At 33.4% G+C, this 18,384-nt stretch overlaps 1 long non-coding RNA gene across 1 annotated transcript in view; it reads right to left on the reverse strand.

The window, feature by feature from the left end:
- The window catches only part of LOC308491798, a 156,594-nt gene that overhangs the window by 104,168 nt on the left and 34,042 nt on the right, over positions 1–18,384 (reverse strand). The window contains exon 3 of the long non-coding RNA XR_013992412.1: positions 17,752–17,907. This is a non-coding gene — a long non-coding RNA (uncharacterized lncRNA). The remainder of the gene's footprint in view (positions 1–17,751; positions 17,908–18,384) is intronic.

The raw sequence follows: 18,384 nt of genomic DNA on the forward strand, positions 1-18,384 counted from the left end.
TAAGCTTTTAAGATTCTGGCAGATGGAGTCTCACAGGTGTACTCATCTTGTTGCCCAAGACAAGCCTGTCATACGAGATATGATAAAACAATATATATATATGGTGAATGTTTACATTAAAAAAATATTACAATAAAAGACATATTACCATTAGTCCCCTTCAAAACACTCCCCCTCACTTCGAACACACTTATCCCATCATTCTTGACACTTTCTGAAGCAATTCTGGAAGTCCTCTTTCGTGGGTATCTTTAGTTGTGTTGTTGTGGCTGCCTCGATGTCCTGAACCAATTCAAAACATTTACCTTTCATGGTCATTTAGACTTTGGGGAAGAGCCTGAAGTCACCTGGTGACAGATCTGGTGAATCAGATGGATGAAGACACACCATAATGCTTTTATTTGACAGAAATTTCTGTATATCAGAAGTGACGTGTGACACGTAACATTGTCATGATAGAGGATGATTTACAGCACACTTTAAATACACCTTCTCTCAACCGTAGCTCACACCTGACTGACTGCACCAAACAAGTTGAAACTTGTCACACACTGTTACTAAGGTTCAAGGAGCTGCTTCCTGTATTGAATATCCATGCTTTTCCATTGGATGCCACTCAGACGTGGAATTTACCTTTTTTCCCCCCTGATCACAACTCATATACCTCACTTTATTACACCTGCCACCTACCAATCTGGAGTGGTCTGCCTCTTTCTTTGGTCTTCTTTTACCCTCTGTGTCTGAAGGCCAGATTATGAATCAACAGACATAATAAATCGCTTTGGGCTGTAATGGTCAGGGAGTTTCCCCAAATTAAGGTAGGATTTGAAGTGTACTTTACATAATATAAAAATTAGAATTTTAAAAAATCAACTAAATATGATAAAAATAATTCATTTTATGATTTAATAAACTTTATAATTTAATTTTTATCTACAAAACATCTTTGCATCTGGGAAATATTTTTACTAATAATTATTTTAATGACAAATTAATTAATAAACCTGTTTCATTTTTTTTAAACCTTAGTCTAACTTATTTATAGTAGAGCATTTGAGATATTACACTAAAAACATAGTACCTCTCCCAATTAAATAATATTCCTAACAGGCAAACTATTACAATGCAAAATAACATGTAAAAGGACTAAACTTCTTAACCAGATTGATATGAACAAAAGATAAAATACAGAACTAAAGAAAGTAACATGAATTTTCGAAAATCATGAATTATCACATTTTGAACATGAGTTCATTTCCTCGTTAAAAACAACTTCAAAATTCATAGGTGTGGTCATTGAGCTATAATATACTTAGTGCCAAAGAAATGGACAATTGGAAAAAAAAATCAGGGAGTTTAATAATATTTTTTTCTTTTAAAACTGAGAACAGAATAGATTTTTGTTATTGCACATGCAACACTTTTTGTGTTATCTTTTGAAAATGTATACAATTTACTGGTTATTTCTCTCTAAAATTATATGCTAGTTGACGAAAATATAATCTATTTTGATGACACATTGGAGCTCTAAACAAAATGAATTAAATATTAGGAAGTTGCTGCCTGAATAAACATTTCTAAAATCCCACATATAAATTAAATGTATTCTATGACTTTTAGGATATTAAATAACACTCATTACTTAGAGAACATTAACTTAGTTGATCCCCATATATAAACTGCTACTATAAATCTGTGGATATATAAATATTAAGCATTGCTGATTTTGCACACATTGAGAGGCTAAAGCAAAACAAAAATATTATATATATAAATATATATATACACATATATATGTATATATATATATATATATATATATATATATATGCTTTAATGTGGCATTAATTTCGATGTGAAGTAATTGCCTCTCTATCTTTTTTATTACTAGTATTGCTTGTTTTGTATTTTTCCACTTCTTTGTTTATAACAAACACACACACACATACACACACAGACACACACTCATACATTTCGGTACTCTTTTTTGTTTGCCCCCTGCTTCTTTTATTCTTTGCTTTTCCCTCATTTGGTCCATGTGTTGATGTCTACAGAATCAGGGTGATGTCCGAAATTTCATACTTTGAAAATTAATTCTTAATCTTACAAATACATTAAGAACCACTCTATCTTAACTTGTAATTTATTGCTCTTTTTACCATATTGTTCTTATTCAAAAGTCTATCATATCTTTATATGATATATAGAAATAAGTCATAGGAAAATATAGAAGAAGATAAAGAAGAAGGAAAAGAGAGAGAATGAAAAGAAGAAAGAGGAGAGGAGGGAGATTTTAGACAAAGATGTGTAGTATGTAAAATCCAAGTGAAAACTACTCCACTCCACAACTGACTACAAAGCAGACATCAATTATTAAAACTAAGTTATCTTTCATAATAGACCGCCTAATTACCTCAATCCCAACAGGCCTTCTCCAAGGCACATTGTATAGAAGCTGTCTAAAATCAACGACATAGAAAGAATCCTCAAAGTAGCCAGGGAAAAGAAGACGGTAACCTACAAAGGAAAGCCCATTAGAAAATCATCAGATTTTTCAGCAGAAACTCTACAAGCCAGGAGGGAGTGGAACCAAATATTCAAACTATTGATACAAAGAAATCATGAGCCAAGAATAATATATCCAGCAAAGATATCCTTTAGATGTGAAGGAGGAATAAAGACCTTCCGAGACATACAGAAACTGAGGGAATTTTCTAATACACAACCTGCACTACAAGAAATACTAAATGAGGCTATTCGACCACCATCATCAGAGACAACTTCTGGCAACCAAAACATAAAAAGGGGAAGAGTAAAGGCCTGAAGAGAAATATGGTAATGGAGAAAGTAAGTGTGCTGAAGAAAATGGAATACTCTAAACATCAAACTTTCTTTTACATAAACTTAAAGGTAACCACTCAAAAAAAAAAAAAAAGAAAAAATCCAGAACTGAAATATATACTGTAATAAAAGAAACAGAGGGTAACATCATAGAATACCACCACACAAAAATAATAGACAACATCAAAAAGGCAAAGAAACACGGAGACACAACCTTACCAGGCAAGAGAAAGAAATAGAAGGCATCCAAATTTGGAATGAAGAAGTTAAATTATCACTCTTTGCAGATGACATGATGCTATATATAGAAAACCCTAAAGACTCCACCAAAAAGCTATTAGAAACAATTAAAGAATACAGTAAAGTTGCTGGCTACAAAATCAACGTACAAAAGTCTATTTCATTCTTATATACTAACAATGAAATTTCAGAAAACGAAATACAAAAAAACAATTTGTTTTGCAATTGCAGCAAAAAGAATAAAAGACCTAGGAATAAACTTAACCAAGGATGTGAAAGACCTATATGCTGAAAACTATAAGACATTTTTCAAGATAATGAAGAAGACACAAAGAAATGGAAAGACATTCTGTGCTGATGAATTAGAAGAATCAACATAGTTAAAATGGCCATATTACCCAAAGCAACATACAGATTTAATGCAATCCCCATCAATATCCCAATGGCATTTTTAAAAGAAATGGAACAAAAAATCATCCGGTTTGTTTGAAACCACAAAAGATCCCGAATAGCCAAAGCAATCTTAAGAAAAAAGAACAATACCGGAGGTATCACACTCCCTGACTTTAGCTTTTACAACAGGGCTACAATAATCAAAACAGCATGGTATTGGCAGAAAAACAGACACATAGACCAATGGAATAGAATTGAGAACCCAGAAATAAAACTACGTAAATATGGACAGACAATTTTTGACAAAGAAGCTAAAAACGTACAATGGAGGAAAGACAGCCTCTTCAATAAACGGTTCTGGGAGATTTGGATAGCCACGTGCAAAAGAATGAAACTGGAGTGTTATCTGTCACCATGTACCTAAATTAATTCAAAATGGATCAAAGACTTAAGCATGAGACCTGACACAATAAACTGCATAGAAGAAAACAGGTACTGAACTTTTGAACCTTGCGTTCAAGGAGTGTTTTATGAATTTGATTCTAAAGGCAATGCAAGTAAAATCTAAAATAAAGAATGGGACTATATGAAACTTAAAAGCTTCTGCACATCAAAAGAAACCATTGACAAATGAAGAGGCAACCAAGTGAATGAAGGAAGATTTTTGCAAACAGTGCCTCCAATAAGGGGCCAATATCCAAAATATAAAAGGAACTCATGAAGCTCAATTCAGAAAAACAAACAACCCAATTGAAATATGGGCAGAGAACCTGAAGAGACATTTCTCCAAAGAGGACATAGAAATGGCAAATAGACCTATGAAAAAATGCTCATCACTAATCATCAGAGAAATTCAAATAAAAACCACAATGTCATATCACCTAGCCCTAGGCAGAATGGATCTCATGAACAAGAAAAATAGTAACAAGTGTTGGAGAGGCTGTGGAGAATAAGGAACACTCATACACTGTTGGTGGGAATGCAGACTGGTGCAGTCGTTATGGAAGGCAGTGTGGAGCTTCCTCAAAAAATTACAAATAGAATTACCATATGACCCAACAATCCCTCTTCTGGGTATCTACCCAAAAAATCTGAAAACATTTATACATAAAGACACGTGAGGTCCAATGTTCATTGCAGCTTTGTTTATGGTGGCCAAGACATGGAAACAACCAAAATGTCTTTTGATAGATGAATGGATAAAGGAGTTGTGGTATATATACACAATGGAATACTATTTGGCGGTAGAAAAAGATGATATAGGAACATTTGTGACAATATGGATGGATCTTGAGAGTATAATGCTAAGCGAAATAAGTCAGACAGAAAAAGCAGAGAACCCTATGATTTTACTGGTATGTGGTATATAAACCAAAACAACAAAAGAACAAAACAAACAAATGAGAAACAAAAACTCATAGACACAGACAATATTTTAGTGTTTACCAAAGGGTAAGGGGGTGGGGGTGGGAGATGAGGGTAAGGGTGATCAAATATATGGTGATAGAAGAAGAACTGACTCTGAGTGGTGAACACACAATGGGATTTATAGATGATGTAATACAGAATTGTACACCTGAAATCTATGTAATTTTGCTAACAATTGTCACCCCAATAAATTTTTTAAAAAGATAAAAAAATGAAATTATTTGCAGATGTACAAAAAATATGCATTGTTTATAGTGCTACTCTGCAGAAAATATTAAAAATGATACTATTCTTGTATTTTTAAAATTTTGATAGTTATTGCCATCAATAATTTGCTTAATGATAAAAACATTTTAGTGGCATTTATTATTGAATTATAGAACAGTGAATACTTTGAAATTCTATTTTATAAATAAAAATAATAAATTATAATCATTACTTCATTTTCATTACCTATTTCAATTCCCAAATCGATGAAGAGTAAGAAAAAATTTCTTATTTTGAAACACTGAACAGAAGAATTTGTGTGTCTGTGTGTGTGTCAAAAAGAGAAAGAATTAAGTTTTTTACTCTAAAATTATATCACATATTTTAATAAAATCAGTTTCTATAGTCATTCTCAGAAATATAAGGTTAATCAGTTCTATCAATTTGAAACTTTTTTTGCCTCATAAATATTTTTTTCCCCTAGCTTTAACTACCTTCTTTCTCCCATTGACTTTTTCTGATTTTTTTTTTTTAGTTCCAGTACCATGCTTATGACCTAGACAAACAGAATTCCTGACCCAGATTTGAAGAAGCTGTACTTTGTATTATCTGGGAAGATTCTGTATTGCTATAGTCAGATTTCACATCATTACTTATTTACTTACAGTGAACTAAAATTTGGAATACAAAAGCCTGTCATTCATTAAGGGATTTATTTGTGTCATGCTCAAAAATAACAAATGGTTTGTATGGGCTTTTATAAAGCTCTATTTCCCTCGAGAGGATTTTTATCTTGACTAACAGCATCACTTCATCTCATATGCTGCCCTCTGGTCAATAAAATAAAATTCAAACACTATGAAGGTTACCATCTAAGTTCTCTATGAAAAAATGAGAAAGCAAAAATTAATCCCAAAATCAAGAAAATAAATAGCGTTCACAGAGAAAGATTCTCTTATTCCCTCAGTCACGAGCAATGTTTTGACACTATGTTTGAATTGAAGGATTTGCACCAGTCAGGAAACCAGAAGCCTTTTCCCATTATCCTCTCATTCAACACACAGTGCTGGTATTTTTTCTTAAGCTATTTGTGTTTCATATAGCGGAGTTGCTTTCAGATCTGGACCCTGATGAAATGAGTCTGGATATCCATGGAACGTGCTCAGTGTCCTAGAGTCAAAAACTCCCCACATGATTCTTATGTGTAACGCGATTTGGGCACAATTGACATACATTTCTTCTGTCTATGCCTCATACCCAACAAGAACCACTGTGTCTTCACACTCTCTGAAAATATGATTTTGGGTTCCCAGTGCATACAGCATAAAGTATGTGGAAGATGGGTGGGGGTCACTCCATGTTGCTTCTTGCATCATTTCCACTACAAAAGTGAGGTAAGAAAGAACAAGAAGCCAGTGAAAAACAATATCTGAAGCAATGCTTTTTGAAGACTATTTCCCCACCCCAGATTCTTTAAGACATAAACCCTCAACCATCAGACACCACCCTAAATGATAAAGTTTTATGTCACAAGTAATAAAAAAATAGTAACATGAAGCCCTTGATGTGACACACTAAGAATGTTATATCATTTCGGTGGTCTCCTTGCCAAAAAATAAGTAACTTTATCCAAATCATGAGGAAACATCAGATGAATGCAAATTCAGGGCCATTCAACAAAATCTCTGACAACTTTTCCTAAATATTAAGATCATTAAAGGTAAGCAAAGCTTGATGCAGTATTACATACAGAAGAAAACCAAGCAACCATAACAACTAAATGCAATGTGGGATTCTGCCTAAGATCATGGAGCAGAAAAAGAATCATTAGAGGAAATTCTGGTGACATTTCAATAAGGTCTGTAGTTTAGTTAATTGTATTGAATCAATATTCATTTCCTGGTCATGATCATTTTACTAAGGTTATGTAAGGTGCTGATATTAGGGGAACCTGTGAAGAGAGGTACACAAGAAATTTCTGAACTATTTTTGCAACTTTTCTGTGTCAAATTCATTCAAAATTTAAAAGTTTTAGAAACATTAAATGATAAATTCTCCATATTTTATGAGTGAATCATTTGTAAGAGGAGAAGGAAGTCCAAATCAGTACACACAAACCTCAGTCGCTAAGTCTACTAGTTATCTTTAGATTATGAAGTCTAAGCAGTAGCACATTTTATCAGAAGCAAAATGAACATTGAAATTGGACAACCACATTTCACATAGCTGGCATACTGATAATAAAGTCTTCGTCTACAATTTCTTGCACATAATAAAATTGATTAATAGAAATGAAACACTTAGAACACTGCCTGCCATGTAATAAGCATTACACAAGTATAGCAATTATTTTAATTGCTAATGAAAGAACACAGGTAAACATGAGCCTCTTAGAAAAAATCTCTACTGCATTACTGAAGACTATTTTTCTAGAGATTCAAACTAAAAAACACATTACTGGAAATCATTTTACACAGTAAGAAGATGCACAATTCATTTTTTAAACAATTCTAAATATATTTAATAAACAGTTACTATGCAATGTTCTTGCTGCAAGGGATATTAAGGTGAACAAAAACAAATCTAGTCCCTACTTTTACTGGGATTACACTCTAATGAACAGATTTAAGAAAATAGCCATTTTATTTCCTGGAGAATAAATTATAGTTTCTATCCACTGGACCAAATGGTCTTTGTATTTAAAGGGACGTAGTATGGAGAGTGATTAAAGCATACAGAATCAGATGAACTTGGGTGGAAATTTAAATACTTCTGAGACCCGGGTAAATTTGAAAAACTGATAAAAGCAACATTTTTATCTGTAAAATTGAAATAATATTATCTAGATTATAAGAATACAATAGGGATTAACATATGTAAAAAAATCTATTATATTGCCTGAACATATTGGAACATAAAAACAATCAATAAATAGTCTAATAAATTTTAATAGTGATGAGTGAATATTAAATAAAAATAAAGCATATATAAATAAAATGGGCTACAATGCATATCAATATAAAGGAATAGAGTAACGAGATACATAAATACTTCAAATATTCTAAAAGTTAATAACATGCAATTTATAAATTGATTATTAAAAAATGAAATTGACCAGATGATTTCATTACTGTGATACAATTCATACTTCTGAAGAATTTCCCAAATTATGAAAAAGGATGAAGACATAATTATAAGAGTAGATGCCATATATTCAAGTGACAGATTATAAATCCAGTCTATGAGAACTTTTAAGGAAAGCATCTATATCAAATGAAACAGAAGCAATCACAATATTTACAATAAAATACAATTTTCTTTAACTAAAAGTAAGTAATAGTCCTCAGTACGTATTGTAAAGCGAAGCAATGCAAAATTTATAGATAAGCCATACCTAAATGTATCATGGGGGAAAAATTTTTTAAAAAGTTTTCTACGGGTAGTATCCAGAGAACAGAGAGAAGGGAGAAAGTTTTCTTCAAAAGAAACAAAACAGATATGGATTCAGACTTCTCTTATTTAAAAGTTACTTAAAGCACATGAACAAATTTTTGAGAGGTTTGAGGGATAACAGAAGTATTCTCTACCAAGATATTATTGAAAATAATGAAAACAACAACAGCTGTATTACTTTTATGTTAAAGATGAAAATAATACATTAGAAAAATAATTATTGTAATCTACAGTTGATTATGTGTCTGCTTTATGAAGGATATATAATTAAATTCTCAAAAAATCTAATGAATTGAATGGATATTAATTTAATCATTTGTAGATGAAACACTGATTTCAGACAGGTCAATTGCCTATTATTATATTAAGAGTAGTATTCAATCCCAGTATAGTAATGATAATTAAGTATCTATTCAAATGTAAAAACTATAGAACAATATTATCAAACATAAAAGAGCTCATAAGTTGCATTGCCCATTTACCCTTCCTGGTATACCCTTTTGAAATCATTCTGAAAAGAGATGGATTACAATTGAGAAAACTTGTGCATAGGAAAGTTTTAGGAAAAATTGGAGAAACTATGATTTAAAGAATTAGTATATGATCCAGCAATCCCTCGCCTGGGTATCTACCCAAAAATTCTGAAAACATTTAACCAGAAACATATATGTGCTCCAATTCATTGCAGCTTTCTTTACGGTGGCCAAGACATGGAAACAGTCAAAGTGTCCTTCAATAGATGATGGGATAAAGAAGTTATGGTATACTATTGGAATACTATTGGAATACTAATACACAATGGAATACTATTCTGCCATAAGAAAAGATGAAATAGTACAATTTGTGACAACATGGATGGATCTTGAGATTATTATGCTGAGTGAAATAAGTCAGACAGAAAAACTTGAGAACCATATGATTTCACTGATATGTGGTATATAAACCAAAAACAACAAAAGAACAAGACAAACAAATGAAGAAACAAAAACTCACAGACACAGACAATAGTTTAGTGGTTACCAGAGGGTGGGGGGGTGGAAAATCGGGGGTGGTAGATGAGGGTAAAAAGGGGTCAAATATATGGTGATTGAAGGAGAACTGATGCTGGGTGATGAACACACAATGTGATATGCAGATAATGTATCACAGAATTTTACACCTGAAATCTATGTAACTTTACTAACAATTGTACCCCAATAAACACTAAAAAAAATTAACAATCCCACAGAGAAATAGTTTATTGACTTGGCATAAAAATCTGGTTTTGTTCAATAATGTCTCTTGGACAAGTTCTTTGAATTCTGATTCCAATAACATAGTAATAATAATAGGACCCTCCATGTATGCTGTAAAAATAAAGAAAAATGTCCTTAACACTCTTAGAACAGGGCCAGGTATGTTTTAAGCCTACATAAATGTAAGCTTGCACTATTATTACCAAGTCCTGGAAATGGTTAGACAAAGACAAGTCCAGATGGGTTATGTAAGCATTACTACAAAATTTAGATTGCAAATGTCAACAGAAATTATTAAAAGGGATATAGCTCATAAAACAAACAAGCAAAATCATCATCCCAGGGTAAGACATAGACAAAAAACCTTTTAAACAATTTGTTTAAATAAATATGTTATAATTTTCCTTAGAATATGTTCTTTATGTAGCCTTTTTGTAACTTGTGTAATTATAATCAAATTATTTTTACTCTGATGCCTTAAATAGTGTAATAAGAATCTAACATCCAAGTAAATGAACTTAATTGCTTACAAGGATTTTTTTTTTAGAGATGATGCAATAACTACTGCTATCAGCTTGCTGCTTCAAATGCTAGCAAAAATAATTTAAACATTTTATTGTATGATTCTAAGAAAAATAACTTATGTAAAAGTTATTGACTCCCTTTGCAGTGCTAGGTGCGATGTCCATCCCTAAATGAAAAGGAAGTAATTCATGTTCATATGAAAAACAAAATAAAGTAAAATATGTTGCCATCTTGAGGGAGCCCTATGAAATAGTCACAATTTCTGTTTCAGAAGAATACCAGCTAAGGAGCTGCTCAGGGATTTTGAGATAACAGTGAACCAATTCATCAATCACTTTAAAATTATGTATTTAAATAAATTCCTTGTGTAGGAGAATGTCAGGTAATTTCACTCAATCTTACAGAAAGAGGAAGTCATATAGAGACACACACACACATGAATGTACACACATACACATATACATATTCTAGAATGTTTTCAGAAAAAGGCATATGTATGAGATGGACAATTAAGTCCATATCATCCTAGAAAAAGAGCTACATACCTCATTGTTAAATGTCAATCAACACGTTCACCCTCAAAGTACTCCCCTTGGGAACATGTATACCCATGTCAGTGCCTAGTCCACCCTTCAAAACAATTTTGGAACTCTTTTTCTGGAATGGAATGGCTATCAGAGCTTCTTTGTATTATCCTTAATGTCCTGAATGTCATCAAAATGTCTGCCTTTTAATATTTCCTTTATCTTCAGGTAAAGAAAGAAGTCGGGGACCAGATCAAGTGAGTAGGGAGGGTGTTTCAATATAGCTATTTGTTTACTTGCTAAAAACTCCCCCACAGACAGTGCTGTGTGAGCTGGTGCATTGTAGTGATGCAAGGGCCATGAATTGTTGGCGAAAGTTCAGGTCATCTAACTTTTTCACGCAGCCTTTTCAGCACTTCCAAATAGTAAACTTGGTTAACTGTCCATTTAATACAAATTCATAATAATCCCTCTGATATCAAAAAACAGTTAGCACCATCATTGTAACAAGTTTCTGAACTTAATGGTAAGACCTCCCATATATTTTATATACCGTATTTCCCTGAAAATAAGACCTAGCCAGACTATCAGCTCTAATGTGTCTTTTGGAGTAAAAATTAATATAAGACCCAGTCTTATTTTACTATAATGTAAGACTGGGTGTAATGTAATGTAATATAATATAGTATAGTATAATATGATATAAAATAATATACTATACTATAATATAATATAATATTGGGTCTTATGTTAATTTTTGCTCCAAAAGATGCATTAGAACTGATTGTCCGGCTAGGTCTTATTTTCAGGAAAACACTGTGTGTGTGTGTGTGTGTGTGTGTGTGTGTGTGTACACACACCCATATATAATATACATTACATATATATTATATGCATTGCATATATAATATATATATAATATATACAATATATAATATATAAAATAAATTGATATTTTACTATATATTACATTTAATATATAATATATATTATATATAATATACATGTAATATATAATATACATTATATAGATTATATATTATTATATAACTTTTTATAATTATATATGATTAATTATATATATAATATATAATGTATTATATATATATATATAATTAATTATATATATATGATTAATTATATATATATTCACAAATAGGATAAACCAATGATGTATGCAGCCCATAACTAGAACTTGGAGAGAAAAAGTGTACATATGTAATTTCTTAAAAAAGTAATATTATATTTAAAAGTGTTCGAAAAATCATAAATAACTAATTGAAGTAATACGTATAAGATTTAAAGAACAAATAAAAATGTAAAAGTAGAATACAAATACAAATTGTAAATTACCATTTAAAAAACATTCTAACTAACCAAAATATGTTAATTAAAACAAGATTCCAGCTTTTTATTCCTCATATTACAGATATATATTTTTAAAATGTAACGTTCAGCTCTGGAGAAGGTGTTAGGAGTGATTACCCATACTCTTGTAAATTCAATTTAAGTCTAAGAAAAAAAATAATCATAAGCTAGAAATGTATTTATCAATTTCCCTTATAAACCTTCCCACCAGATTCTTTCAAAATAATAATTTGAGTGGAAAAAAAAGAACAAAATTCTACCGATAGAAATATGGTAAATAAAATGTAATGTGTTACTATGTAGCCATTTAAAATTATGTTTTTATGAACAGATTTGTGACATGAGAAACACTTCTGATGCAATGTTAAAAAATTTATGGAATTTTAAATATAGTGATTTTCTCAAGATAGTGATCTTAAGTGTAATATGTAGTCTTTCCCACTCTCTTTATCTTTTTCTATATCCTCAGGGTTTCAAAAATGATTAAATATCACTTCTGTAATAAGAAAATAGTAAATGTTTTAATAATATAAACCTTTAAGTAGTTTGTCCAGAAGAAATATATTAAAGTTTATATTAGAAACCTACTTTATTCTGTTTCAGACTGCCAGTACCTAGAGGTACCAAAACATTTAGATGATTTTAAAACCCTCATTCTTGTCCATAATTCTGTTTAATAGATAAAGACATGAAAGATTTGCTCTAAATAATAATATTCTACTGCAGAAGCATATTTTTACAAGTGTTATATTCAGGTACTATACAAGGTTCTGTTCTGGGGAATAATAAAATATTGATGAAGTACATCAGGAATGGGGAAAAAAACTAAAGGATAGTATAGAAAATGAGATCCCAACAATCGACGTGAACCCAAATAAATGAGCCTTTCCTTCTATGAAGATATATATTTGTGGGTCAACTAAGTCATGTGTTTCAATCAATGACAAACCACATGCCTAACGGTGTGCAGTAGGCTATACCACCTAGGATTGTGTAAGTGCAGTCTATGATGCTTGCACAGTGACAAAGTCACCTAAGGACACATGTTTCAGAATGAATCCCTGTGGTTAAGCGATGAGTGACTGTAATAGATATATCCACCATCTACCAAAAAACAAAATGAAACAAAGTTAAAACATCTTCAAAAAATGCAGGGAAATGAAGACAAGTAGTATATATTTTATACCTTATGAATTCTCTTTGAAAACGATTTGTATACAGTGGATATTGATTCAATTGGTTCTAACTGCTGACTGTCTACCTAACTAAGAAGTTAAAAGTGGAAATGTCAGCTTTGCAATCAGTGAAAATATTTCACTTTTCAAAGAGGTCACAGAAATGTCTCAATAGGCTTCCAAGGCAAGGAACAAAGGCAGTACAAACTAGCAATTTTAATTTTTTTCTTATATAATTTAGAAAACAAGTGGACTTGCGTTTCAATTATACATTTACTCTGCCACTTTACACCTTTTAGAACACTGCTATTTCCTAAAATGCATTATGAAAAAGATGTTCTTACACAGTTTTCAAAGAAACAGAGAATGAAAATAAAATTGGCCTAGTCAAATCAGCAAGATGCAGTGTTTTCGTTTCTTTATATTATCACACTTATTTTAGTTCAACATCTGTTCAATGAAATCTCAGGCTATATTTTGGGAAGTGTGACAATTTTTTTTTTTCTTCACAAATGCTTTACTCACAACTCAGGATGTTCCCATTAATTGTGATTTGTAAAGAAAGCATTTAACTCGGGGCAGATGCTGAGCAGCATGAGTATGGAACTAAGTACAAAATGACATGAAATTCACAAGCGGGCACGGATGGCCAGATGGTATTGGCATCTGAGAGATTTATTACACTAACTTGGCAATAAAACATGTGTGATCACTAATTTAACATATAAAACTGGTCCAGAAAAATGTTTATGTTAAACAGATTTCCTCTCTAAATATCAGGTGCGACATATTTTATTACATAGTTTTAGTTCTCTGCTAAGAGAACCAAGCATAGAAAATTGAATCCCTCTTTTGGGACAAGTTCCTTTCATTTTGGGAAGGTCATGCCTATATAAGCAAATTGAAATTAAATACATGCATAATTCTCAAGATTGCAGGCTAGTGAAACCAGAGAGTAAGCAAATTTGGATATGATTTTGCTTGATTTGTCTAAATCATTACCTTAGTCCTTCACTTGACTTTGTTTGGGCTAGACGTTTTGTTCTTACAAACCATGCTAGCTAAAATGTTGAAAATTCTAAATCAAGACATGTACGTTACGCTTTAGGTCACCAGAAGTTTCTTTATGTCGTTTACTCAAACTTGTCTTAGGAAACCAACGTATGTAACAATTGTACAAATTGAATTAGTAAGCAGGAACCTCCCTGGAATTTGTTTTTTCTTGATTTGGCCTCCTAGTTACAACTCTTTTATTATATTAAGTATCACCTCAACTGCTACCACATACATGAAGACTTCCCAGTTCTCTCCACCATGGTTGGATGCATCCTTCTCAGAGTTTCCTGGCCACTAAATACACCTCTGGTATAGGTTTCCTCTCGAGTTACTAAAAGGGCAAGCTAAAGTTAACTTATAGCACCTTGTGTCAGGTGCAACCTGTTTCTAAGCTGTGCAATATTTTGTTAATCAGTTTCCTAGTTCGTAAAATAAGAATAATAACACCAACTCTACTAGAGGTTTCATTTTAAAGTTACATTAGAAAACATACATAACGATTTAGCAAAATGTATAGAACATAATAAAATAGAATTTATTGTAAGAAAAGATCGACATCACACTAGACTCTGAGTATTTCTGATGCCAGAGACTGTATATTCATCTTTTTAAAATTAATTTACTGATTTATTATAAAAGAATATGACTTAGGCAAAGTCAAATGGAAGAGATACATAGGACAAATCATGGAGAGAGGGCACAGAGATCCCATGCTCTCTCTAGGAGAGTCACTCTCCCAGCACCTTTATGTGTTCACCAACCCAGAAGCTCTCCAGCTCTATCCTTTGGGTTTTTTATGGAGTCCTGATTGATTAAATCATTGGCCATCTGAGATGGATTCAACCTCCAGGTCCTCTCCCCTCCCTGGATGTCAGGTGGGTGGGATTGAAAATTCTAACCCTCTAATCACATGGTTGGTTTTCTGGCAACCAACCCGCAAACTTAGGTGTAGTCCAAAAGTAACCTCATTAACCTAATGGGAAATATATATGTGTGTGTGTGTGTGTGTGTGTGTGTGTGTGTGTGTGTGTGTGTGTATGTATGTATGTATATAGAATCTCCTCACTTAGAAATTCCAAGATTTTAGGAGCTCTGTACCAGAAATAGGAATGAAGACCAAATACTCATTTCTTATAAATCACAATATCGCTGTTCATCCCTGCTCTTTAAACATAGATCTTTTATTAAAACTGTCATGCAAATCAAAGGCTACTAGCACATTACTTGAAACCCATTCAGTCATTAATAACTATCCAGTCCATCATCATATTGTATGAAAATGTCTCCCAGGGCGAGGCAACTCACGTTTGCTAAGATATAATATCATTTTTTTGCTCTGAAGCTCTTCTGACGTGTTAATATAATATTAAATTTTCCTCAGTACATAACCCATTTATTTATTACCTAACCATTAGCAGCTATTTTTTCCTTGTCTCTATTGTCAGCTACAAAAAATACAATAGCCAGTTATCTTACCAGCAAAATTAGTTTATTCTGGAACAGCAAAACAGTGTAATTTTCAACAAGTAAGATATGGCAAACCATATGCAAGTCCAAAGAGACAAAGGGAAGGTTAGCTCTTATTAGGTTTTAGGAGGAAATTGGCGACGATTGTTTTGAACAAAAGTTTTTGAAGAAGACAAGAGTTCAAGGTTGTGGTGGTTTTTCATTGGCTGCAAGCAGTGGTTAGTGGGTTGTTGCTGGGGCAGGAAGGGAATTTTCTTCCTTCTCTTAAAGCGGGAGATAAAATCTCTATGTGAAATAATGTCAAAATATTTTTTATCGTCCTTCCTCCTGCTGGTTAGGCAGGCTGCAACAAGTGCTACATTCGTGAGAGCTCCCCCTTTAGGGCTTCCAAACTCCGTTTTAAATAAGGTTTCCTTTGTTTGTGTTCACACCATTTATACCCAAACTTTTCTACCTCTGGAAGGGACAGTAGGTTTGGCCACTTGCCCATCTAGAGAGCAGGCAGCGATACTACCCTAGCAAGTCCCCTCCCCTCAGTGCACTCCTGTTCACATAGAGTAAGGTTACATAGGTGCAATTAGTGGGATATTGTTACCACCAGGTAATTTGGCTTAAATCACAATTAATCCCAATATGGCAGATGGGATAAAGGCACATCCTGTCCCACCAGGTTCTCAGGCACTGTAACATAAATGTTAAAAACACAGTTACAGCTTCTTGCTTAGGAATCATCCCTGCTTCCAGCCCTTGTGGTTGCAGCTCTGATCCTGTGACCACGGTATCAAGTAGGGGAGAAAATAAAGCAAGTGGTGGTGCTGTGGGGAGGAAGGTGTATCAGCATATTCCCCATCCCTCCACCCCCAGATTCAGCAGATAACAGGGAAATCTGTCCAGTGGGGTCGCTCCTTTATTAGCCCAACTTGTTCATGTTGAGAGTGAGCACACGTTTATGAAGGTATGTAAACCAGCCCCTCACACTTTTATCTCCTCGTTTTAGACCAATGTTTTAAGGGCCTGGTCCAATTCTCTACCATAAAGTAGTAAGTAGCCTGAGGAAGATAATCTCTCTGCCCATTGTTGGACGTTATCAGGTGTACAAGAAGTTCCATGTCTGGAGAAATGATGTTCAGCTGTCCAAATTGTGTCAGTATCTTCTGTGTTTATTTAGGGTACTCAGAGCATTTACATCTATGACCAGGTGAGCAAAGCACCACCTCGAGTCAGTGTCTATTCTTGTCAAGACTCATTTGTATCCCTGCCCCCACAAGGGCTACCAGCATCAGTCTGACTGACAGCAAGCTGGGCTTTCCCACCAGAGAATCTGCCACATTCCATCTTCAGTTTCTGTCTTTATTGCTGGCAAACAGAACAGTTCTTACTGGGAATTGTGCCTCAGTGGGTGCAAGAGAAATAGATCTAGATTTAGCCCATCTCTTTATTGCTGCATACACTCAATGTCCACTTATTTCATGAACCCAGGTAGCCACCTCAAGAGAGCATGTGGGGATATCTGCTTCTTGATTCCAATCCCCTTCCAAACCTGGAAGGAGGTTCTTTTGATGGGGCACTGATGTTTTTTTTTTTTTTTTTTTTTTTTTTTTTTTTTTTTTTTTGTTTACTGTAATACCCTCTCACAGTTTCCTAGGGCTGTGCCTACAAGAGCATCCTTGTAATAGGACAGGTTTCCATTGCCCTCCTGCCTGACCATATGCCTAGGACTTTGGTTACTGCTCATCAGTTACAAAAAAACCTACGCATAGGACTTTATCACTGTTTAGCACTTCTATCATTGCTAGGAAAATAACATGTAATTCAGCTTACTAAGTTGAGTACTTTTACCTTCCTCTATCGGATGGGTAGCCTTCCAAGCAGGACGTTTTCCATTCACCTTGAAACTGCAATCCATAAACCAAGTAGCTCTTCAGCTCTTCATCTGTCAAGAGTTGTTTATAGGGATATAATCCAGCAGCTCCTCATGCAGTTTGGCAGTTAATCCTGGGGTAAAAAAAAAAAAGGTCCCTGCTTTTGAGCATTGCCTCCTTGCATTCTCTGGGCAGCATTTTCCTGTATAAATTATTTCCATTTTATTGGGAAACTCTTCTGGGCACTGCCAGCCCCATTAGTTTCTCTGACATCACCCAAGATATCATGGGTATTGCGGGTTTGAAGATTTTTAAGATCAGTCTATGTCCTTCAGTCATAGGGGTATCTTCAATTAATAATGTTCAATAAAAGGTAGCAACTGCCTCTCACATGCTAATTCTCTAGTCCAAAGCCCCAGTAGTTATTGCTGGGAGGAGTTCATAGGTTTTGCCATAAGCTCTGGTTTATTGCCCAGAGAATTTGTTCCTATCAGCCCTCCAGCTTCTATTCCACACTGGGCAGGCATGAGCAATCTTACTGATTCCCATTTATCATGTCCAATTACCACTGCCTGAAGACTGGATTTACATGCTCTCTTTTCTTGAAATG

This window comes from Rhinolophus hipposideros (genome assembly GCF_964194185.1).
Source record: "Rhinolophus hipposideros genome assembly, chromosome: 1".
Classification (NCBI taxonomy): Eukaryota; Metazoa; Chordata; class Mammalia; order Chiroptera; family Rhinolophidae; genus Rhinolophus; species Rhinolophus hipposideros.